General features: G+C 38.6%; 1 long non-coding RNA gene across 8 annotated transcripts in view; it reads right to left on the bottom strand.

The window, feature by feature from the left end:
- Window positions 1-25,706, bottom strand: part of LOC106558449 — a 107,687-nt gene that overhangs the window by 41,763 nt on the left and 40,218 nt on the right. For 4 of the 8 annotated variants that reach the window (XR_005353522.1, XR_005353524.1, XR_005353520.1 and 1 more), the window contains exons 2-3: window positions 11,289-11,477; window positions 10,943-11,168 (exon numbers count right to left, since the gene is read on the bottom strand). This is a non-coding gene — a long non-coding RNA (uncharacterized LOC106558449). Of the gene's footprint in view, window positions 1-1,440; window positions 1,553-10,568; window positions 11,169-11,288; window positions 11,478-25,706 lie in introns of those variants that run through there. The other 4 variants (XR_005353525.1, XR_005353518.1, XR_005353519.1 and 1 more) reach the window with 2 other exon arrangements.

Genomic DNA, 25,706 nt, shown 5'->3' on the forward strand with positions numbered 1-25,706 from the left:
TAAAGGTTAGGGTAATGGGGGGAGAGATGCCAATGTTAAACATTGCATTATAAGAATAATAAGTATTTAACTTTTCAGTTAAATTATTGTTAAACTCAATTTTTTCCTACTCAAATAAGATAATGATCTTTATCAGTCATAAATCTGAGAGCTTTATTCCCTAATTGGCTAATTTTCCTATTGTCTGGACTTTAGACAATATTTAAAGCTGAAAAAAATGCTAATTTTAATATAAATTCAAGGTCAATGCATTGATAATATTATTTGACAAAATTTGAAGCATGTCAGATCATGTAAGTTCCAGACGTAAAAACTCCATTTGCCTAAAAATGTCGTATTTCTTCATTCATGAAAAAAAAAAACAACTTATAAGAGGGTAGCATCATGGCCTACTGTGATATTATGAAATATCTGGAGAAGAGAAACATCTACTATAGTTCTATTATAGTTTTGTTTCAGAAGCAAGGGGAAATATTTCATTGAACAGATATCAAAACCCACTATAAAGCTACTAGAATCAAAGCAGAATCAAAACAGACAGATCCATGGAAAAGAATAGTGTTCAGAAGTGGATCCAAGTATCTGGGAGTAGATGTCATTGGAAAGGATGCATAATATTAATTATACATACAATTCAAAGTAAATATAAGTGGGATTGGAATAATTGGCCATATATAAAGAAAATAATGTCAACCCCTGTCTTATATTCAAAAGTAGTTCCAGACATATTGAGAAACTGATATAAAACAAGGAACATTATTAGAGAAAAATTAGGAAAATATTTGTATAGGATTGGGGAAGCTTTCTTTAACAAGATGAAAAATTGAAGGTAAATAACTGAATAGTTTTTAAAAATTACCCATACTATAGATTGCTGTGTAGCTTGTTTACAAAGGAAGAAAATGGGAAGAGTCAATTAAATAAATATGTGTAACTTTCGTGTAGATGACCTTCCAAGAGAAAATATTTACAACACATATAAAACAATGGCTTAATATACCTGCTACACAAGGAGCTCTTGAATTAATTTTAAAAATGATAGCAGTGAACAAGCAATTCACAGCAGAGGAAATACAAAGGGCCAATAAGCCTAAGAAAAGATGTTTGACATTCACGTCAGTAATGAGGGAATAAATATAGAAACACCTGGTCATCATTTAGAGGTGAAGGGGCAGTGTTCCTGCCTGCTTGATTTAACTTCAAACAAGCCCTGGTATCCAGCATTGGTAAGGCTTGGGGGTAGTCATTACTCACGAATGCTAGGGGAAGTCCAGTCCAAAACTGCTTCAATCCAAAAGTAATCTGCCAACATAGCTTAATATATAAAAATGCAAAGAAATTTTGGTCACATTCTCAGTTCTGGGCAGTTATTGGACAGAAATAAAAGTAACGTATATAAACATATGTACAAGTATGCTAATTAGAGAAGAGAAGGAAGACCTGCGTGTTGGGAAGAGCATGGCCTCTCCAGATGGACTCACTGAGGTTCAAGTCCTAACTTGCTGTGACTTTAAGTAAGTTATTTAATCCTTGTAAGTCTCAATTTTCTCATCTGTAAAAAGGAAACAACAATAATATCAATCTCATGGAGGTCGTTTTAACACTGAATGAGATAGTGCTTAGAACATTGTCTGGTAATTTTAAGACCGTAATTAACATTGGCTGTGATCATTATTATTTGTAATAACAAAAATAACCTGGATATCCATCAACAAGGAAAATAATTGAACAAATGCTAATATTAAACCATTGTAAATAATGAAACATATCTGTATGCATGTATTTATCCAAGTTATATTAAGTAAAAAAGTACAAGTTGCAGTTTGATGTATAATGCCAATTTTGGAATAAAAGCAAAATTAAATAATTCCTCTACAAATGTGCCTATTTTGTGGTAAGATGATAATTTGAGATATAGACTATATTTTTTTCTTTCTAATGGTTTACTTTTTACCTCCTTCTACTCTTACTCCCTTCAAGCCCTTGGGCTGCTCTGGGCTTGTTCCCAACAAAGTATTGATAGACAAGAGAAGCATCTCAGCAACCAGTTTCCAAAACGTCAAATTTGCAAACATTTGAGGCTTTGAGAAGAGAAGGGGCTTCCCACTGCCGGACTGAAATAAAAATACAAGTATATAAAACACTGTACAAGGATGCTCATGAAAGGTTAGAGAGGAGATGCTCCCAGCTTGGAGAGAGACAAGAATGTATTGAAAGGAGAGTGGTGAATGTTGGAGGTGAGCCTAGAAGAGCGAGGTTGATGCCAGAAGTCACAGATAGACCCTGCACAAATGGAAAGTTCCAGTGAGGCTGGTGGGATCTAAGTCCAGAGGAAAATTGAGCCTCAGTGGAGGCCAAGGAAGTTGGCAAGAGTCCATGGAGGAAACGGCTACAGTGAGCTGGGGCTGGTACGGCCTCAGGCAGCCTGGCAGAGATTGCCATGGCTCAGGCACAGAACCACTGCATCAGACAGGGTCTGACAACAGGAACCAACACACCTGTAGGGACTGGTGGCCAAGGCTCAGATTGGGTGAAAGATGTCTCAGTATCATCCTGGTTACCAAGGAGCAACTGCTGTCCATGCTCGACTTCCCACTAATTCCTTGGTACTATATAAAAACCCCTGAAATATAGACACAAGTACAGGTAAAGAGAGTGTATTTCATACCAACTGAGACTGCGTGGCCACCTGATGAATGGGATAGAGGCTTGAACTAGAAATTAACCTGAGTTAAAGAAAAATTGTTATATGTCTTCTTTATCAAAATTGAGATTCATCAAAAAAAATTGAGATTCATCAGTTTCATGCATGCTTTCTAGATAATTAAAATACAAATTGGTAAGAGTGATCACCTAGGGGCAAGAGATTATATAACTGGAAGGGGAAAGCAGAGAATATTAGCTTTACTTTAGATACTTCTATAGTGTCTAAATAGTTAAAATTAGTAGATATTATTTTTGTAAGTTAATCAACTGAAATAGCATCAAAGGCAAAGAATAAAAAACAAAGTTCAAAATCATTTTGTAGTAAATTATAAAAGATTCAGAATTTTTATTTTGGGCAAATTGTGCCTCGATTTATTAATTCTTAAAATGAGGGTATTGAGTTAAGTGATTTATATAATCCCTTCCTTCTCTAGGATTCTCCTAAGGCAGTGATTTTCCTGTTCTTGAAAATGTACAACAGAAATGGTAGAAAAGAGCCATATTTGTGAAAGATTTTGGATAAGCAAAGAAGCTTCTAAGTTAATGTTCTAGAGATAAGGACTACAGGAACCATAGTGGAAAACCAAACTGTTCTAAGAAATAGGGTTTTGACCGTCAATCTCAGCCCTGCCAATTATTCTTGGCATGACCTCGGGAGCAAGACAGTTTAAACACTTTGGGTTTAAACTCTTTAAACTTCTCTAAAGCAGTTTCCAAAACTGTCTGTATGTTAGAATGAGCCAAAGATTAAAAAAAATACACATGCCATACATCCAGCAGAACATGTACATGTTCATGGTGGAACATTTGGTAGTAACTCAAAACTAGAAAAATTCAAGTGTCCATCAAGAATAGAATGAATGAAGAAATCTTGTGATTGAATACTACAGAGCAGGTGTCAGCAAACTTTTTTTTCCGGTAAAGTGGCAGATAGCAAATATTTCAGCTTTGACAACTATATGGTCTCTGTTGCAACTAAACTTTGTCTTTGTATTGTGAAAGCAGCTGTAGACAATGCAGAAACAAATTAGCCTGGCAGTGCTTCAATAAAATTGTATTTACAAAACAGGAGGTTGACCTCCTACTACGCAGAAATGAAAACAAACAATATGCAATAACATAGATGAACTTCACAAATACACTGTTGAGTAAGAGAAGCCAGATACAAAAGAACACACACTGTGATTCCATTTATATAAATTTCAAAAATAGGCAAAAGCAAGCTATGGATGGTAGAGTCAGAATACAGTGGTTATCCTGGGAGGGCGGTGACTAGTACAAGTGGTGACTCGAAGGGATTGTCTTCTGGACTGGAATGCTCTACTACTGGATTTGAGACTGTGTTCACTTCATGAAAAGTAATTGAACTATATACTCATACGATCTGCACTTTTTTTCTGACATAAGCTAAGCTTTACTTCAGTGAAAAGTTTACGTAACAGCAGATATTTCAGGGTCTCACTGTAGGAGTCTGGGATAGTTGGGCAAGGTTGTGGCCTGAGGATCTGTCCTAATCCAGCCTTGAAGAGGGAAGCAACCTACACAAGGTTGCTTTATTGGCAGAGCTGACACAGAGCAAGCGGGTGGTGTTGGGCACGGGGGTGAGTCAGTTCTGCAGAAAGAGAGGACACAGTACCTGTTCTTGAGAATGGACTGGTAATTAGCTAAAGGAAGCCAAGCTTACATTCCAGACTTCAACGCAGAGTGGTATTTGCACTATCGCCTAAATATTCTCATTGGCTTCTGCCACCTGGGCAGCATCCAGTTCAGAGCTTTGCAGATTTGCAAAATTGCTGGGAAACTGCCAGAAGGCTTTCAGAACTCAGCATGAACACAGCAGCCAGTTCTCAAGGTCGATGGTCTCTGTATTCTTTCCAGCTCCTTGTGGCTCTTATCAGCGCATTGTGGTAGAGCAGGAGCATCCCGAAGTTTGGGCTCAAACAAATACAACTTCCCATTTTAGTTCTACAACGTAATGGAGAATTACTGAATTTTACTGGATCCTAATTCTTCTCATACGTAAGAGAGGCATAAAATCATCCTCTCTAAAGGTTTTTTTTTCTCTTTTATTAATTCAGTATTCATTGAACCATCATTTACGTGCCAAGCACTATTAAGTCTTTTGCGAGGATTATCTCACTTAATCCTTGTCAGTGAGGAAGGTTTATTTATGAACCTCATTTTATACTTGAAGAAATTAGAAATTAGAGAACTTAAGTGACCTGTCCAAAGTCACACAGGTAATAAGAGGTAGAACCAATTTCCCACTGAGCAATTCTGACTGGGAGCCTCGCCCTAAACCACAGTGACAATGCCTGGCAGCTATCCCTGTATCTGGCCCATAGATGCAATGTCATAAGTGTTAATTCTGAATTTCCTCTTTCCCCAAAGAGTTATGAATTGGAGCTGAGGCTTAGCAATCAGAAAATCTGGCTTCTAGTGGCTTGGTAAATCACTTTTATTTCCTTACCAGTATAATGAAAATATTGGATTAAGTAAATCTGAGATGTTTCTTGCAGGATGAATGAATTTGTACTCTACAAATGCTTGCTCCAAACAATGTTTTCATCCTCAATTTTGTGATAATTTTGCATTTGCTTCCATAATCTGAATTTGTTGGGATATTTTAAAGATAGATACTAATGCTTTACTAGCAAAACCTCTCTCTATCACACACACATCCACCTACAGTCACCTCACCCCATGCTACAGCTCCTATTTGTCCCTTTTCTTGTGACACACCTCACCCATGGCTGCAAATTCCACAAGGGCATGCTGGAAGGGGCACCTTTGGCTTGGTTTGAAAAGCAGAGGTTTTTGTTAATTTTTTTTCTGGCCTCTGTATCTGTTCTATTTTATTAATGTATGCAGTGTGGAAGTTTCTGACAGAAGCTCTCCTCAGACCTAACATGGGTCCTTAAAATGCATCTACAATTGAACAAGTGATTATTGTTAAAACAATCAATGTATTTTTGACATCTTCCCAACTTGGCAGATAATACTGGATTTTCTACAAATTGAAAAGTGATGATGGTCATGAACTTGGCAGTGATACTGCTGATAAAATAGAACCCTATCCCTTTATGGAATAGTTTCTAAGAGAAGCCAAGTTGAAATGTAAGCATCAGATTTGGGAAACACTGAAACAACAAGTAGAGGGCAGGAATGGTAAATTCACAAGATAGACTAAGGATTGCATTCATATCACTTATTTCCCTGAATTTGCCAACATCAAAAACTCAATATTTAAGAGACGATGAGTTTTGTGCAAGACACTTACAGAAATAAAAAACCAAAGTAATTTGAATAATAAATCAATATTTCCTTCTTGATACAGGATTAATAGGGTTTTGCTATAACATTTGAAATAAGTTGTAATCTGTGGAACGTGCATAGAAGCATTGCACTTAAAAAAGCATACCATAGGAAACACTGTTAATGTTGGAAAGCACAATAGCCAGTAGCGTTGAAAGATTTAGCATTCCAGTAACAAGACTTGGAATTCCCAAACACAGAAAAATTGTCATTTTTTTTCTTTTGTTTAGTTTGGTTTTATTCCAGGAAGTTAGGAGACACTAAGCGAGACAGTATAGGGGACAAGTCATGATGTGTACACTTCCTGTGAGACAGGAAACACTCTCAGGCCCTGCACACGACTCCCTACAAAGTTTGCTCTTTGTTTTCAGTTCATCCATATGTTTCTTTGTGCTTAATTCTATATACTGTGTCCAGAGGAGACAGAGAGAAAATTGCAATAGGACAATACGGCTGCAAAAGAAATTGCTCTTATAGGACCAAGGGATCAATAAAGATGCTTAACTTGGAGTTATAAAGAGATATTCAGTATAAATAGTAAGGCTACTGTAGCTTCACAAAGGAATGCATAATGCAATTTTTTAGCTCCCAAATGCTAATGATTTTACACACACACACACACACACACACGTACACACACACCTATACATATATACATATACACACATATGTGATTGATTTTCAAGTGATTGCAGATTTTTTTAAAGGCGAGCACTAAAAATAAATTTTAATAATGAGTAAACTTTGAATTTGTGTTTCTGAGCCCATTTTGGCCATGTAGACCTTGTGAATTAATAATCCAGAATACTTGCTTCATCATTTTGACACTGATTCATCCTGTTTTTTAATTTACCTATCTGGACATGCTATGAAAATTTCTTCTTAAAAACTGGAATTGGCTTTAGTATAACTATCAGATTCCATTCAGTACACTAAAGGTATGCTCCTGTTGCTACAAAAAAAAGGAAAAAACAAAATACATGTATGTATATGTGCAGATATAATGCATTTTTATATCACTAAATGATGCTAGCTGAAACTTGCAAATTTATAGTAATATGAGCACAAAATTATGGTAAAACTCTTTCTGCCTAAAAGTATTTCTGATGAAATTGTAGCAATATTATTTCAAGCCAAACCAGAGAACTGCAATAGAATGGTATGTTTTAGCCCATTTGCTATAGATGGTTTATATTGTAAAAATCCCACTTTTCTTTAGTTTTATTTTTAAGGCACATATTTGGCCACTGGTTAAGGTAGTGAAAAAGCAGCCTCCAGCATGTGAAAAGGGAATTGAAGTGTTGGCAGGGCCATGCTCCTTCCAAAGCCTCTAGTGGAGGATCCTTCCTCACCTCTCCCAGTTTCTGATATACCCAGAGATTGCTTGGTTTATTGCAGCAAAGCTCTAATCTATATCTCTGTGTTAACCATTTTCTCCATGTGCCTGTGCCTTCATATCATGTTCTCTGTGTGTTTGTCTCTCTCTTCTTATAAGACAGTGGCCTTTTGGGATTATGGGCCACCCTACTCCATATGACCTCATCTCAACTAATTGCACCTATAACAGCTTTTATTTCAAATAATGTCACTCTGAGGTGTTGGGGTTAGGATGTCGACCCATCTTCAGAAGGGAGATACAATTCAACCTGCAACAGCTGCTTTAGTAGGTACTTTAGATGCTGAGATTATAGAACAGGTAAGACAAAGTGCATACTCTTTGAGTGCAAGGAGATTGACATTAAATGAACAAAACCCAAGAGTATTAGTTGGTGATAAGTGTTATGTAGACAACTATATAATAGGGACCTACTTAGATTGAGTGGTTAGAAAGATGACTCCAGGACAACCTTTGAGCTAGAGTCCCCACAGGAAGGAAGCAGCTGTGCAAAGATGGACAAACAAGGATTCTGGGCAAAGGAAATCCATGCTCCCGGGGAGTTAGGGTGAGGGGGGTGGACTCTGTTCTTGTCCCACTGCTCACAGCAAAGTCTGTTAGCACAAATAATTTTCTTTCTTTCAATGAATTTATATATTCCTTCAAAAATTAGCTACCTAAGTTTGCACTTCTGGTAGATAGTTTTCTGTCCAGTTACTGACCAATGGAACCACAACTCTAGCAATGGGATTGTCCACGATCTGAAAAAAAGCATTCATCTTTAGTTTGAAGATGACATATTTTTTATGGGCTATGAGGCTATTTTTATAGTTTGACAGTTACATTCCAAATATAATTGTCAGCTGGAATATCATTGTGAAGAGTTATAGAAAATAGGGAAAGTATTAGTGGCTAGATAAGTTCTACTCATGTCTCCTCAAAGATGTCAGATCTGATTCTCATCCATGCATTCATAAGAGACATCACTATCATCTATCAGACAATGATCCTTAAACTTATCTTTAAATTAAAAAAAACTATGGAATATTACTCAGCTATTAGAAATGACAAATACCCACCATTTGCTTCAACGTGGATGGAACTGGAGGGTATTATGCTGAGTGAAGTAAGTCAGTCGGAGAAGGACAAACATTATATGTTCTCATTCATTTGGGGAATATAAATAATAGTGAAAGGGAATATAAGGGAAGGGAGAAGAAATGTGTGGGAAATATCAGAAAGGGAGACAGAACGTAAAGACTGCTAACTCTGGGAAACGAACTAGGGGTGGTAGAAGGGGAGGAGGGCGGGGGGTGGGAGTGAATGGGTGACGGGCACTGGGGGTTATTCTGTATGTTAGTAAATTGAACACCAATAAAAAAAAATTAAAAAAAAAAGAAAGATCATGGAAAAAAAAAGAAAAAAAACTTATCTTTAAATTAGAAGGGATATAGAAATCACCATTTGAGTAAATATGACTATATTTCACAAAAGCCACATTTTTCTAAAAACCCCCTTTCCTTTTTCAATTCTAGAAATTCTGAAGTATAGGGCATAGCAATCAAAAGCTGAGCTCCAAATTGTTTCCTCTCAAGGAAAATGAAAACACTGTATGACAATGAAAAATGGCAGAGAAGATTTAAGGGCCAAAATCTTTTGCACCTTCTCTGTGTCAATCTCAGGTTTACATTTTTAATACTCTTTGGAAGATTCACAGTAAAAAAGAGCACCTTTTTTCATCTCTGTTGTATGCAGACATAAGCGTATTTTACTCACTGAATTATTAGCTTTTCCATATGCCTGTCAATTTTTAGAAAAAAGCCAAGAACTTGTAAAATCACATGTCAGAATCTGTGATTCAGGGAGAGAACAAATGCATCCAGCTCCCAGAATAACCTCAGAACTGACCCAATTGAATCTCAACTAAGGCACTTTCTAAGAACATGGTTGCTTCCTCTAACTTTCTATGAATTTCCTCAAACAATATTTCAAAAGGACCAAGGCCTTTCTTCAGATACTCAAAATTTAAAACTGCTCACCTCTTCATCAATTTTTTTGGAGTGGTGGGGGAGGAATATCATGCTACAAATCCCCCCAAATTGTTCAAATAAGGAAAGGCTTTCCTATGAAATCAGCATTTCAAGAAACTTTTGGCAACCTAACTCTTTTCTATTGAGTTATATTTTAAATAATTGCATTAAAAGAAAGACATTAGAAGAGTGAGCACAAAGTAAAGTCTACTCTATGCCTTTGGGTCATTCTAGAGTAGACTAAACACACTGGACCAGAATTCATTCATTATGGAATGGTGAAAGCTAGTCCTTACTCTCTTCCCAAACCTTGGCCACCCCCACCTGTGCTTTCTGGAAGCATTTGACTCAAGCTTGGGGCATCCTGTGTCCTAGTCCCGAGTACAAGCACTATAAAGTCTGTAGCTACCAAGTGTGATCTACCAGGGCAGTGTGATCTGGTGTGATCTACCTCCAGAAAGGAGGTCATTTGTATCAGTTGGGTTTTTTTTTTGTTGTTGTTGCTTCTTAAAGCCCCACAGTGACAATTTTCAGAGGTCTGAGTGAAATGCTATTTCCATGGAAGAGTTAACAAATGAATTATGAATATTTAATAATACTAGCCAACCAGATAATTAAAGGAGACTGGTAGGACCAAAGCTTCCATATAAATAAACCATGCAGAGTCCATTGTTTGTGGTTGCTGAGAATGATGATCTATTCCATGTCTTATTCCAGTGAAAGGATATTGGTATGAATATGCTTCCAGGGATAGGAAGATAGGAGTCCCAAAACACAGAGGACCCTTTTTCTTTTTCTTTTTTTTATAAATTTATTTTTTATTGGTGTTCAATTTGCCAACATACAGAATAACACCCCATGCTCATCCCGTCAAGTGCCCCCCTCAGTGCCCGTCACCCATTCACCCCCACCCCCTGCCCTCCTCCCTTTCCACCACCCCTAGTTCATTTCCTAGGGTTCAGAGTCTTCATGTTCTGTCTCTCTTTCTGATATTTCCTACCCATTTCTTCTCCCTTCCTTTCTATTCCTTTTCACTATTATTGATATTCCCCAAATGAATGAGACCATAAAATGTTTGTCCTTCTCTGATTAACTTATTTCACTCAGCATAATACCCTCCAGTTCCATCCACGTTGAAGCAAATGGTGGGTATTTGTCATTTCTAATGGCTGAGGAATATTCCATTGTATACACAGACCACATCTTCTTTATCCATTCATCTTTTGATGGACAACTGTAGAGAAGGTATCACTTTTCTCTTCTGCTTTTTATAACACAATCAAAAAGACACCTCGTTTCTTTGGTTCTAGAAGTACATTACAGAAAGATGTATAAGAGCCTGTTGGCATTTTGCTTGGTGGTGTTTTTTCCTTTTGGGCCTCTCAAGTTCTGTACATGAGCAATTAAGTGAGGACTGAGTATGCATAGGGGGAATAAATGATTTGCCCTTGAGGTAGTTTGTAGCTTCAAGGAGCAAAAGAAAAATGCTAACAAAGGAAAGGAAATAGTGGCTTACTCAGGGTCAAAACAAACACATCGGCTGTCTTAGGGGGAACAACTTGTTGATACAGATGAAGGAGTGCTTTCTCACAGAAGAACCACAGCATCTTGGCAAGGTATTTCAGGGAATGGAACTGTGGTGAGGTGTGTTCCTCCTGGGACCTTTCATTGCACCACTCTGACTTGCTACCAAAGGCTGCCTGGGCATGTCAATTCTAGTGAGTTCTGTGCATCAGTGGGAACTGAGAATATAGAAAAAAGAAGAAAAAATCATAGATGTGGGTTATTTCAGAAAACTGGAGAAAAGAACGAGGAAAGTTATGAAGCTTGGGGAAAACATTAATACTATGAGTCACACATACCTGAAGTTTCCATCCATGTTGCAAATTCAATTTATGTGATGAAGCACACATCTTCTTTCTTTGTTTACTATTTCAGATTCTCCTTCCCACTTGGCAATTTCTTCTGCTGGATTTCAAAGCCATGATTTTAAAGCAGGCTGCGCTGACCTTGGCAGATTGGTTTGGTCATGATGGTTTCCTAGACAAGGACTACACCAAGGGGAATAGCAAGTAAGATATTTCCAGTGAAAGCAACACTGTGGTGGAGAAGTTATGAATGGTCCCCAACTTCTTGAATATGAAGCTCTACTTGGTTCAAATTTACCAGGTATATATTATCTCTTTACTGCATTTGACCCTGGCAGGTCTCCCTGGTATGAATGAGAGGAAGCTAAGTCTAGTAACAAATATTCCCATTATAATCCAAGTAAGTCAGTTGCAGAGCCTGGGGGATGGGAGGCAGTCAGGAAGACTCTACTTTATACTGACGTTCTGAAATTCAAGATGTCTTTACCTGGAGGAGGAGTTGGGAAACTATAGTCCACAGGTCAAATCCAACTCAATTCTGGAAGCTAAGAAAAATTTTTTACATTTTTAAAGGGTTGTAGAAGGCAGCAGCAGCTGAGAAGCCTTAAGATACTTATCTGACCCCTTACAGAGCAAGTTTGCTGACTTCTGATAGGAGCCTGCAATTCCCCAGAGCACTAAAAATGTTTCCCTGAGACCAAGGTAAGCAATCACTGATGAGAGAAGAAAGTGGGCGTGGAGGATTCTTTGGGAGGTGTTAGGGCCAGGCCAGACAAGGTAGATGCTCCTGGTGTCTGCATTCCTTTTGGCAGAACACAATCTCATGGCTACAGCCACCTGCAAGGGAGGATGGGAACTACAGCCTACTCTGTGCCTAGAAGAAAAGGAATCCAGTTGGTGAAAATGCAGGTGTTATAAGGTACACAAGGTTAACTGCTAGAAGAATTAAATAGGCAGTCGCTAAAGAGTTCAGGAAAAAGCCAGAACACTTCAGACTGAGGTTATGAGGTTATCGCGGTGGTTTCCCAGAAGAGGTCAAACTAGGATGGTCAAACATCAAGAGAGTGGAAAATGCAGGTAACTGGAATGAGATCACCAAAAGCACAAAGCTGGAAAATTAGGCTTGCCCGGGGAACTATGTTTAACAAGGGAGGAGGCCCACAGGGGAAGTTCTGAAAAATATTCTTAGAAAGATTGGATTCAGCGAGGAAAAGGCCTTGAGTGTCAGGCCGTGGCACTCAAGTGGATGCCAACTTTTAAAAATCATTCAAACAGGGATTTTTTTTCCTGATTTTTATTTTGTTTATTTTTTGCTTAAGGGCAGCATTGTCTCCGAGTCTGGAAACTCTAGGTCTTGAGGTCAATCATGTCAAAGGCTTTATACTTGTCTCTGGGCAAAGGCTACACTAACCTTCAGAAGATAAGAATGTTAGAATTTCGAGAAGAGAAATGAAATGATAAAAACTGACCCATCTCTTTTGAAAAAAATTAAATATGTAAATCACACATTTATAAGAATATATGAGAACATTTATACTTAGTTTAAGGAACAATAATAAAACAAACATACCCACCACCAGCATAAGTAATAATAGGACATCGCCAGTATTGATGACATAACCCCACACAGCCTCCTCTTTTTTTTTTTCTTTTTTTTTTTTCAGCCTCCTCTTTGATCACATGTCCCTCTCTCACTCCTTCCTTCCAAGAAATAATAATCCTGAATTTTGTATTGGTTGTTCCTTGCTATTCTTTATAGCTGCACCACTTATGGATGGATTCTTATAAATGTATTTTTTAATGTTACTTACTTTTGACCTTCGTATAGATAGAATCACATTATACACATTCTCCTATGACTTGTTTTTGCTCTCAATATTATGCTTTTGAGACTCATGCAAGTTATGGCCACTTGTAGCCAGAAGTTAATTTATTTGTAGACTATCTTACTCTCTGTTATCCATTCTATTCTTGAGAGCCCTTCCTCTTTCTTTTTAAATTGAAGAAAATTTGTTTTCCAAAGAACACATTAAGATGGACACAAAAACATAACAAAAACAAGAATATGGTTTAAGTGAAGGATGCATTGCTTTTTGTAGAACATTAGAAAAATCCAATGTATCTCTCCTTGGAACTCCTTGTTCTGTGGAGTGTGACTTATCATATTCAGCTTGATTTGCTATGACATTATATGTACTCTTTTTGGTGGTTTGTTTTTAAATCACCAGTTTTTGCACATGATTGAAGGTCTCTAGCTACCTTAAAGACTGTCCCTTTTCCCTTGTCCTCCTCTATCAGTTAAGAAGATTCAAGGCCCTTTTGTACTAACAGGTGTCTGATTACATTTCATGACATTTTTCACAAGAGCCCTCTTGAGACCATTTCCTTGCATACTGCAGGCTGCTGACAACATGTGGCTTGATTTTTCTCATTCGGTTCTTCTGGACATAATATAAGTCTGATAGTGATAATTCTATGTTTTTTTTTTTTATCTTCATTGGACTTTTGTTCTTGAGTTTATTAATGGCGTTATTTAATAATGACATAAGCCATTGTCCCCTTCATGGCCTGGCTGAGAGAATGTTTCTCGGTTCCAGTTGATGCATGCATTCCTCCGTTCACCCAAGACAGTGTGAGGATTTTGATTCAACACCACAGGAACATCCACACACAGTCCCATGAGAGAAATTTAACTGTTCAGTCTCACTTTCTAATGGAGGTTTCAAGAGTATAAACAACCAAAAAAAAAAAAAAAAAGAGAGAGAGAGAGAGAGAAGGGGGGGAGTATAAGCAACCATCTGATCTCTTCCTACAGAAAGAGACAAGAAAATATTTCTGAGAGAGGTGGAACATTTTACTTCTCAACGTTCCTGTAAGTTTCTTCTCCTTTCTGTTGTATATTTCATGGGTAGGTTTCAATTCTGAATAATTAGTATGCATTTGCCTCATGAGAACCACCTGTGTTGCAAAAACTCATTTTTAAGCTTCTCTGCTTAAAGCAATCAGTTCCATAAATTATACATCCGTTATTTGGTATGCATTTTCCAATAGGCAGTCCAAAGCTGTCCCACATGAATAGTCATTTTCACATTAAAGGTAGAAGCAGCCTGGGAGCCTGATTTTCTAGGGTTTTTTCCCCTCTCTTTTTAATTCCTTTTTTTTTTTTTTTTTTTTTTTTTTTTGCCAAGAGGAAAATACTCTTCTTTTGAACATCCTATTTATTCCTGATGAAAAGCTTTGTTTCTATCTTCAGAAACATCATTTTAGATTTGTGTAATCAGTTCAGCACACTGCTTCTTAAAATGATAAATAACTATCAAATTAAACTTGCAATTAAAGTTTACTAAAAATATAGGTTGCTGTAATTTTGTTGGCGATAGAAGTACAGAAGTAGAAATGATTAATGATGATTACTAATTATGCAGCTGTGCTCAGAACATATAAGTCTACAGACCCATGGTTCTAACGCTAAAATAAGGGCTTTATCCGAGAAGAAACCTTTGTAGACAGTATCTAAATGCAGCTCATTTCTAGTTAGTAAACACCCCCAGCTCCTCCTATGGCTGAGCTTGACAAAGAAAACCAGAAAAATAGAGTGTTGGAATGACCATCTCAGTTCTCCTTTCTTTTGTTGGTACTTTTTTGTTGATTGTTATATTTGAACTGAAATAATGCCATCAACATGAGAAATTATCAGGTATTAATAATGGTGAAGAAAGGATCATCTTGTTAAAACCCTGACTTCTCTCTTTCCTAAATCTTGGATAAACCATCTGGTATTTCATGTGAAAAACGGCTTATTGAGGAGACTAATAGAAATCAACTAGAGAATAAAATCACTAAATATTTAGCTTATAGACCAAAGACCTGGGTTTGATCACTTTATCTGTAACTTTAAAATAAGGAAACCTACAAATTAGGTAGTTCTCGAAAAACATTTCACTGTAAACTTTTTTTTGATTAGCACAAAAATCACATTTTCCCTTTTCTATTCTTCACTGCTGCAGAAAAATCATTATTTTAGGAAACACAATTTTACAAATAAAATTACAGAGATCTATTAAGGTTATATGAAATTGGGGGTGCCTGAGTAGCTCAGTTGGCTAAGTGTCCCATTGGTGATTGCGGCTCAGGTCATGATCTCATGGGTCCGCTCAAGGCAGAGTCTGCCTGAGATTCTCTCTCTCCCTCTGCCCCTCCCCCTACACTGCTCGAACTCTCTCTCTCTCTCTTAAATAAATAAATAAATAAATAAATAAATAAATAAATAAATCTTTTTTAAAAAATAAGGAGATATGATGTTGTAAAATCTCAAACCTAGTTCTCTCATATCCTGATAATGTGTTACTTTCAGCCCCCAATACATGAGCAAAAAACAAACAAAATAAAACAGAGAGAGAGAGAAAGGAATGGGGAAAGAAAAGGGAGAGAGGGAGACAAAGGGAAAGAAAAAGAGGGAGAGAAGAAAGAACCAGAAGAAACAGAAGAGGATGTTTTCGCTTTTACAAATGGCAAATGGGATCCTGACAAGGGAAGAAAATAACAGTGATAGGGAAAAAATAACATGGAAATATGGAAACAGCTATCACCCATTAAGCATAGCTACTGAGACCACCACACTGTAGTTGTATATTTGCAGAGATTTAACCTATTGAGTCAGGATGATGCATGCACCTGTCCTTCAGAGGTGATAAAATAGATTGAAAAACTGAAAAAAAAATAGATGCTTCTGTTGGAATCTACTTCCACCACTGAAGTGCAGAGTGACCTTGGCCATGTTATGAAACTTGTTTACCCTTCTTTCCTCTGGTGAGAAATGGTGACAATCTATCCACCAAACCCACCTCACAGGATTCTCTGAAGACCCAATGAAGTCATTTTTTTGTGTAAAAGCTCTTTGAAAGCTGTAAAGCACCAAAGTAACATATAACATTTGACCACAAAACAAAACAAAACAAAACAAAACAAAACAAAAAAAAAAAACTGCATACCCTCCTGGGCCTGGCAGTCTGAAGTCAAACCCAAAAGGAAATGGAGGAGATGGATCATTCCCTTTTTAAGAAAAATGCAGCTTATCCTTAGCCAGATATTTAAAACCACCTTTGAGATTATCTGAGTGTTTAATATTAAGCAACGGAGTAAGCAATTTTATTTTATTCTCATAACCATAAAAATCTAAAGACTTTTTTTTTTTGACAAAGTGGTTGAAAGAAATGCTGGAGGAAGGAAGCGCTCTCAAGGGACCTGGGTCATTTGACTCCCCATTACAAAGCACTGGGAGATGCCTGCAGGGAGCATGGTTCAAGAGGAGCCTGCATCTATCCTCTCTGCCTTGTCCTGAGTGATGCAGAGCAAACTGCAGAGCTGGAGAAACAGCATCTGGCCAGAGGGAAAGTGCCTGCCCTCCTGCAAGGACCAGCCAGGCGCCTCCTGTCAGAGCCTGCCAGTCAGTGGTGGCTGTCGCACATGGTTAGGACAAGGGCAGATGGACGCAGGAGCAGAACTGCTGACGTGTGGCCTTTCGCTTTGGACAGCAGCTCAAACTTCTGAGGCTTCAGAAAGGAAATAGACATTTGGAAACGGGACAACAGGATTTTCCCCTTCGACTGTTCAGGATGTGGTACTGAGTTTTGGAGGATTAAGAAAAAAAGAAGAATTTATTGCTTATTCTCTTAGGGCTCTCAAGGCTTATCAAATGTTTTATCACGTTTTTCTAATATACAGCCTTTACCCAAAAGCCTTGTTTGCACAAGGGTGTGTCCAGTCCATGGGTGGAGAATTTCCATGATTCTTTCCACTCTGTACTATGTTCCTCCCTCCTTTGTCCAGTTGTCCGGGGTCTCCGTCCACTGTGATCCTAAAATGCTTTGATTGCAAGGGTCAACTTTATTTGAGCTTTTAAAGCTTCAAGGACCAAAATGGTGGGGAAAAAAATCAGAATTATTTTGGGATAGGACCAAACATTTGTTAAATGTCTATATAAAGAGCAAATGTGGCTCTTTCCTTACTTCATCAAACATCCAATTGTATTTGTTAAGTAATTATTCAGCCAATACCATGTCATAGACACCACATACCTTTTTTTAATCCTTCAATTTGGCACATTAGCTGAGATGATCAATTCTGTCACTGCAGTGGTAACATTGTTTATGCACTTAAACATCTTTCCCACTTGTGGTCTTTTCCCAACTCTTGTGTCTGAGACAGTTGTTGATAGTTGTTGTGTGCTGGGAATTTTTAGAAACACCAGCATGATTGGGTGGGCAAATATCTTCATCAAGAAGTCATGAATTGACTTGAGATAAGGAAGGGTGATTTGAAAACCTTCTTTCCGGGATCCCTGGGTGGCGCAGCGGTTTGGCGCCTGCCTTTGGCCCAGGGCGCGATCCTGGAGATCCGGGATCGAATCCCACATCAGGCTCCCGGTGCATGGAGCCTGCTTCTCTCTCTGCCTCTCTCTCTCGCTCTCTCTCTGTGACTATCGTAAATGAATAAAAAATTAAAAAAAAAAAGAAAACCTTCTTTCCCTTTGTCTCATTTGTACTTTCTCTTCCTTTAGTTCTTCTCTGTTGTGACTTCTGTCCTATAAGTCCCTGCAAATTTGACATGTCACACACACATCTATACACTACTTCCTTGTACAGAACAATTGTCTTATTATTTTGTAAGAGAAAATCATAGATTCATATGTAAGAGATAAAAGTTGATGTCAGCTCCCTCTTAGACTACAGACTTCAGAAACAAAAGAAAAGGAGAGCTGTCTGCACAAGAACATATCCACAGATTGGGACAGTCAATTCTCTCCGCTTCAGGAACTAGTCCATTCTGAAATCACAATGATCATTCACCGGCACCAGAATGACCAGCATTCCAGGCATCCTGGACAGCAAATTCTGGGACTTTCTTTTCATTAAAATGCAAAAGAATATTGCATTGCATTGGCCTGCAGCACACTTTTTAACCTAAAAGCAAATTCTAATTCTTTGAAGATGAAGCAATAAAAAAGAAATCTCAAACCAAAACAAACTTAAGTCTCTCTGGAAAACCAATTGATAAATACATTCAAACTGTGAATATATTTTCAAGCTTCTAAGCATTTATTTATTTAAAAATAATATGTGTTTCTGAAAACAACTGTCTTTTGATAATCTCCCCAGTACCAGAGCACACATAGATACTCCATGGAATCAAGGCCTTGTAGGTAAAAAGAATCATTTGTTAGATGGATTCTTCGGGAAAGAAGATCATACCAGAATCTTTTTTCTTTTTTTAATTGTATCCTCTACACTATAGTGATCTACTATAGCAATCTATTATAAGTTGTATTTGTAGTGAATTTGTAATGTGTCAACTTGGCTAGGATAAACTACCTTTCCCAGAATTCCTGTTCCAGTATGTTTCTGGTTAAGGTGGGTCATAGGAAAGATTCTTATGGAAGTGTGAACACAAATATTTGCATGGGTCCAGCTACCCATGGCCCCCACTCCTGATGGTCTTTTCTCTCTTAACCTGTACCTATGATCTCTTGGGGAACTCCTGCAACCAGGTGATGGAGGAAGAAAAAACCCAGGCCTAGTGTACACATGATTGTGCATAAATGGCAGATGCCACTTAAAGTGGACAGCTGAAAAGAAAATGCTCAGGTGAAGCATGACAGCCCTGTTCTGAGATGGCCCTGAAGGATAGTGCTGAAGGGAAACACTCTCAGGGTGTGGCACTTTGAGCAGGCGCCTGATTGTCCATTTTGCTTGGAAGGAGATGTGTCTAGAAGTGTAAGTCTACACTGATTCATGGGCCATGGTTAATATTTAGCTGGAAGGTCAGAGATTTGGAAGGAACATAATTGAAATATTGGTGACAAAAGAGATCTAGAGGAACTGATAGGCCTCACCAAATGGGCATGACATGTGATGATATTCAGGTTCTACGTGAATGTTTACTAAAGAGAAAACTCAACAGAGGAATATTTACTAATCAGGTGGATAGGATGAGCCATTCCATGGAGCCATTCCATCATTGCCCAATTGGTTCATGAATAAAGTGGTGATGGTGGCAAAGATGGAAGTTATACGTGGGCTCAGAAGCATATACTTCTGCTTACCAAGGCCATCTGGCCATGGCCACCATTCAGTGCTCAGTCTGCTAACTGCAGAAATCAACACAGAGCCCCTTACATGCCAGCATTCCCAGCTACCAGCTAGCCACCTATTGGCAGGCTGATTACACTAGATCAGATCACTTCCTTTATGGAAGGGACATGCTTTGTTCTAACTGGAATAGACACTAACTCTGAACACAGATATGCCTTGCTTGCATATAGTGCATCTGCCCCAGGAACTTATTTCACCAATGAAGTACAGCAATAGGCTCATGCAGTTTATTGGTCTTACTATATCTCTCAATGATCAGAAGAAGCTGTCTTGATAGACTGACAAAATGGCTTTTTGAAAACTTGGTTATGGTCAGTTGTCCAGAATGCAAAGTATGCTTTAAGTCATCATCCAATATATATTTCTTTTTCTCTCATGGCCAGGATTCATGGATCTGGGAATAAAGGGTGGCTATGGGAAAGGCTCCTCACACTGTTATCCCTAGTGATCTGCTAAACTTTTGCTTCTCATCCTTATAATATTAGACTCCGCTGGTCTAGAAGTCTTAGTTCCCAAAGGAGGCATGCTTCTACCAGGGGACCCAATGATGATTATATTGAACTGGTGCGCCCCTGAACAAGTTGACTCATGCCACTGAATCAACAGGCAAAGAAGGGAATGACTGAACCCAGGCTGCTTCTGCGCAGAGGTAAAGGGGAGTGTGTCTCCCGTGCTAAAATCTTCTAAGTTGTCTCTCAGGAGTCCCATATCCTGTATTAGGTATATCGACTCAATTAGTAGGACTGCTACTGGCCCAGACCCTTCAGGAATGAAGGTTTGGTTCACCTCCTCAGGCAGAGATCGACAACTAGCTGAGGTCTTTGCTAAGGACAAAGGGAATGTGGAATGGGTACTGGAAGAAAGCAGTTATAAATGCCAACATGACCAGTTGCAGACATAAGCACTGTAATAGTTGTATTTCTTCTTTATTATGATACGACTATATAGTTACATATACATATATATGCATATAAATATATATATTTAACCAGTTACTTTTTGTTTGTTCTTTCTCATCCCCTTATTATCTAACATGTGTTAATAGTAGCTAACTTAGTATCTCAATATATAAGTTATAGGATAGCAAAGGGGAAATGTGAATCAGCTAGAACCCCACTAAGAATAAACATCACCCCAAGTCAAAAAAAAGAACTTTGAATCCTCTTTTTGGGCAAAGTTATGTGGTTTTGGTTGGACTTGGGATAGATGTATCAGGTACAGATGCACACAGACATACACACACACTCACACACACCCTAGTGTTTCTGCTTCTGTCAGAATCTAACTGTATTGACTAATACAATATTTTGGTTAAATTTTAAAAGGCTATATTCTTAAAAAATAGTTCTATTCAGATATAAATGACATATAATAAACTGCACATATTTAAATTGTACACTTTGATAAGTTGTAACATATACATGAAACCATCACTATATTCAAGCAAGTAAAAATATTCACAACCCTCAAAAATCATTTCCTTCTTTTTATAACCCCTTCTCCCTGCCTCTCCCCAGGTACCCACTGATGTGCTTTCTCTCATTCAAGATTAGTTTGCATTTTCTAGAGTTTTATATAAATGGAATCAAACAGTATATGCTCTTTTTTTTTGGTCTGGTTTATTTTACTCAGCACAATTATTTTGAGATTCATCTGTATTGTCATGTTCATTTTTAAATAGTTTAATCTAAAAGGTTAAATTCTTAATGAAAGGACTTTAAGAACAGATCACTCACAGGCATTTAGATGCAGCATGACTGGGCATAATTCAGAGAAACAGAAATTCGGCAGTCAGAGATGATATGCTGGGACCCTGTCCCAGTAACAGGAAAATCTAGAGATGCTGTCGACACGCCAGCCTCGCTGTTCGGTGGACAGCATGAGCTTCTTTGGAAAGGGCTTTGAAAGGCTGCATCAAACAGAAATCTTGGCCAGTGGAATAGGGCTGGACAGCACCATTTCCAAAGTTTGTCTAGGAGATTAGGGAGGGAATAGAATAGCCACTGAATTTTGAGTGTGGCATATTCTGAGAAAAACATGGAATGACATCCACCTGAATAAAGATGAGTCATTCTTGTTCTTACCTTTCTTCAATACCATCAACCTATAAATTCAGCAGCCCTTTGGGCTCCTTTCACCTTTTTCTGCTCTAGCCCCAGGTCCTATCACAGATAAGCCAAGAGTGACAGATTGCTCCACAGGGTCCCTTAAAGCCTTCAAATATGAGTCATGGAAAGCAACATAATGTAGCGGGCATTTGACTGAAAAGCAAGAGATCTGGATTTTAACCCAGACCTGGCACTTACTTACTAGCGTAGGACTGTGAATAAATTAGACTCACTGAGCCTCATTTCCTCAGCTGTCAACTGAAGGATCTGGACTATGTGATCTTGAAAAATCTCTTTATTCTATGTATCTAAGAGTGGAATAATAAAGTCCTGGAGAATTAACAGGTGTCATGACAAGAACCATGTAGATAACCTGAATCAAATCCCCATTTGGAACTATAGGCCCTATAGCATAACCAGCCAGCCACCTGTCATCCATGCATCCATCATCTATCCATCCAACAAATATCTAGTGAACACTAGTTTGTTCAAGACATTATGCTTGGCAAAGGAGACAAGAAGATGAACATGATCTAGCTCCTGTCCTCAAGATGCTCACGGTTCACTCAGAGAAAACAAATCTATGCATAACTAATTACAACATTTGATAATTTTAATAATAAATATATTAAGAACAGAAATGGTATTTTGGTAATACTTTGATCCTCAGAATCTTGTACAGAATTAGAGGGGACTAATTGGTTTTTTTTTCGTTGAAGTAACTGAATATGAGTACATTTAGGCCAAAGATCATTTCAGAAAGTACTTCATGAAGATATAAAAGGAAAAATTATGAATATTCATTTCAGGCATTGTCCCTTTAGGAAATTCATGACCACGCCTTTTTCTTAGCATATCTTATTGCCAGTTATATATTTCTTGTATGTACTGATTACTGTAACAAATCTTTAGAAAGAGGAAGAGGAAAGAGAACAAAACCTAATTCTATTCTCCATATAGCTAGATATGTAATCATCAATATTCCCTATTAGAAAAGGCCCAAGGGTTTCTGGGTATCTCAGTCAGTTAGGCATCCGACTCTTAGTTTCGACTCAAGTCATGATCTCAGGGTCCTGGGAATGAGCCCCATGTCAGGCTCCAAGCTCAGTGGAGAGTCTGCTGGAGATTCTTTTCTTCTCCCCTCCCTTTGCCTCTCCCCCTTCTCTCTATCTTTCTCTCTCACTCTCTTTCTAAAATTAATAAATAAATCTTAGAAGAAGAGGAAAGAAGAGGAAAGAAAGAAAGAAAGAAAGAAAGAAAGAAAGAAAGAAAGAAAGAAAGAAAGAAAGAAAGAAAAACGAGCCTAAACTGGGAAGCCATGAACTTCTAAGCAAAGGAAACATATTTAGAATTAGCCATATTTAGGTAATTTAATTTATTAACTTGTACTCTTAAATGCAAAGGTGATGATGTTAAACCTGAGGTTTATCGTCATAAAACAAGTATATTTCTGAGGTTCATTACACAAACACTAAAATGTTTACTTCCCATCCAAGTTGTCCAGAGATGTTTTAAGTGAATACATTTCTGTTTTCATTTTTTTAAGTTTTTTTTTAATTTTTATTTATTTATGATAGTCACGGAGAGAGAGAGAGAGAGGCAGAGACATAGGCAGAGGGAGAAGCAGGCTCCATGCACCGGGAGCCCGATGTGGGATTCGATCCCGGGTCTCCAGGATCGCACCCTGGGCCAAAGGCAGGCGCTAAACCGCTGTGCCACCCAGGGATCCCACATTTCTGTTTTCAAAACAATTCTCTTTTATTCTCTTCCATTTTACCAGAATCAAGCAGCTTGAGTGAATTGATCAAAAAGGAAGGAACAGCTTCTACTAACAGAGAAATCCTGACTGTCCTCTCTATGTTACACTGTTGAAGACACTAGTAAGTAAATGGCATATGCGTGTTTTAACTTTAAAGATTTAACTTTTCAGCGGTGGGGTGCCTGGATGGCTCAGTTGGTTAAGTATCTGCTTAAGGGTCCTGGGATCAAGCCCCTTGTCTGGGCTCCTTGTTCAGTGGGGCATCTGCTTCTTGCTCTTCCTCTCACTTTTCTCCTCTCCCCCCCTCCCTGCTCATGTTCTCTCTCTCTCTCTCTCTCTCTCTCTCTCTCTCTCACACACACACACACACACACACACAAATAAATAAAATTTAAAAATCTGAGCAAATAAAGATTGAGCTCTTCATGAGATCTGAGTGAAGACTGCTCCTCAGCTGACTTCCCCATAGCCAGCTATCTGGGTCATGTGACTGGCTGACCACCCCCCGCACCACCTACCTCCACTCTCTGACATGCCATCAGATCCCACCCAAAGGAGCCAGTCGTCTCTGTGAAACAATGAGCAATTCTTATAAGACACAACTGGCGCTCTGTTAACTGTGGCACAGGAAGGCTTGATAAGATCTCCCAGCCATAGCATTCTTTTGTGTCAGCAGACACAAGTGGGATGTTCCTTCTGCAGCTCTTACTGAGCAAGAGGAAGCAGCCTGTGAAGCACAATGTTCATTGAAATTGGCTTTCATCTGAGGAATCCCATGGTGGCTCCTGCTTCATGATGTGCATTCTGTCCTACAGCTGAGCTCTCCTGATGCATTTCCGCTGTTTGTTCTAAGGGGAAAGCAGCACCTTTATGAGACTCCCTCTTTTACTAGGTAAAGGGCAAAGCATTGTGCCGGGCCAAGCATTCGGTGTCAGGATGTCTCCAGTGAGTCTGGAGCCTAGGAGGAACGTTAAAAATAAAATAGAATAAAACAATTCAAGCCTCTGCCACCCTGGCTCACTGATGAGGCACTAGCTCCGTTAGGGGAGGAACCCAAAGCCGCCCTGATGAGCCTTGTAGCACGTGCATGCTTTGTCTATAGAGGCAGGAGGTATTTGTTGTTTTCCTTACTGTAGTGGGTACAATGCCACAGACCACAACAGGTGGACCTTAACTACAGATCTGAGTGCTGTGGGCCCTACAGAACGGCCCAGAAACAAATTGGACTCCGTTATCTATTGTATCTATTAAATTTCAGAGTAATTCTGGCTCTTAAAGGACAAATATGGGGATGGGGAAGTAATCCACATCAAATCATAAGTAAGAAGTCCCTCCATCTCATTGTCCTAGTTTTATAATTCAGCAGTTCACTTTCTTTTCAGAGAAAAACATTCTGCATCCAAGAGCATCTCTAATTAACAAGAGGTCTAAATCAAGTACATGGAGAAACAAGTCAACATGGGTTAGCCTAGCTTTCCTTCTTGCTGGACACCTCCTCTCATCACTCACAGCCCTTCCTTCTCTGCCCTGCCCCATCTGGACTGACCAGCCTATAGTGCAAAGGAAGATAAACAATGAACTCTCAATATGGATAGAAGAGTGAACATGTTATTTTTGTTTCCATGGCACTTTTGACTCTGTGTATACTTTTTCCTTCTGCCCCTAAAATCTGACAAAGTTAGGAAGGTGTGTCTATCTCAGCAGTAGAGGGAGTCACCGGAGAGACAGGAACCAGGTAAGAAACCCTTGAACCTCAGAGAGATCTGGCAGAAGTACATGAAGGAGAGGTCACTTGTGAGTTTCCTGGCTCAGGCCCTCTTCATGATGCTGGGCCCCTAGGCACGTGGACAAATGACAAATGACCAGTCTCCAATCTGAGCATCAAGGCTGGCTTTCCTCATCACCAGAAGCCTGAAATCCTATAGATGTCAGTGTGTTTGGAGGTAGATGTGAAAGTAGATGTGACAGGTATATAAGGAGATACTGACACCGGAGAACTTCAAAAACATGGAAGTTGTTTCTTGGAATCCAGTGTACTTGTTCTAGTCTGAGAAGAACAGACGTCAATCCTGTAAGTGACGCAGGACAAGGATGAAAATGACAACCAAACACAATTAACTCTCTCAAGAAGGAAAGATTTGAAAAAGTCCTAAGAAATGAAAAATCTGGCTAAACCCCATGAAGAGGGCCCAAAACTGTTTTCTTAATGGCTTTTCTTAGCTGAGCTAATGACAGAACTCTTGAACACATGGAAATTTTGTGAAGTGTTCTGTTGGGTATTCTTACAAAAGGACTTGTCCAAGTTTCTGGTGACCTTCCTGCTACCTCTGACGTGTGTAGCTCATCTTTGACCGGAGTAGGCTTCTGGAAAAGAGAATTTATATTAGGGATTCAC

Source organism: Canis lupus, chromosome 1 (assembly GCF_011100685.1).
Source record: "Canis lupus familiaris isolate Mischka breed German Shepherd chromosome 1, alternate assembly UU_Cfam_GSD_1.0, whole genome shotgun sequence".
Taxonomy (NCBI): domain Eukaryota; kingdom Metazoa; phylum Chordata; class Mammalia; order Carnivora; family Canidae; genus Canis; species Canis lupus.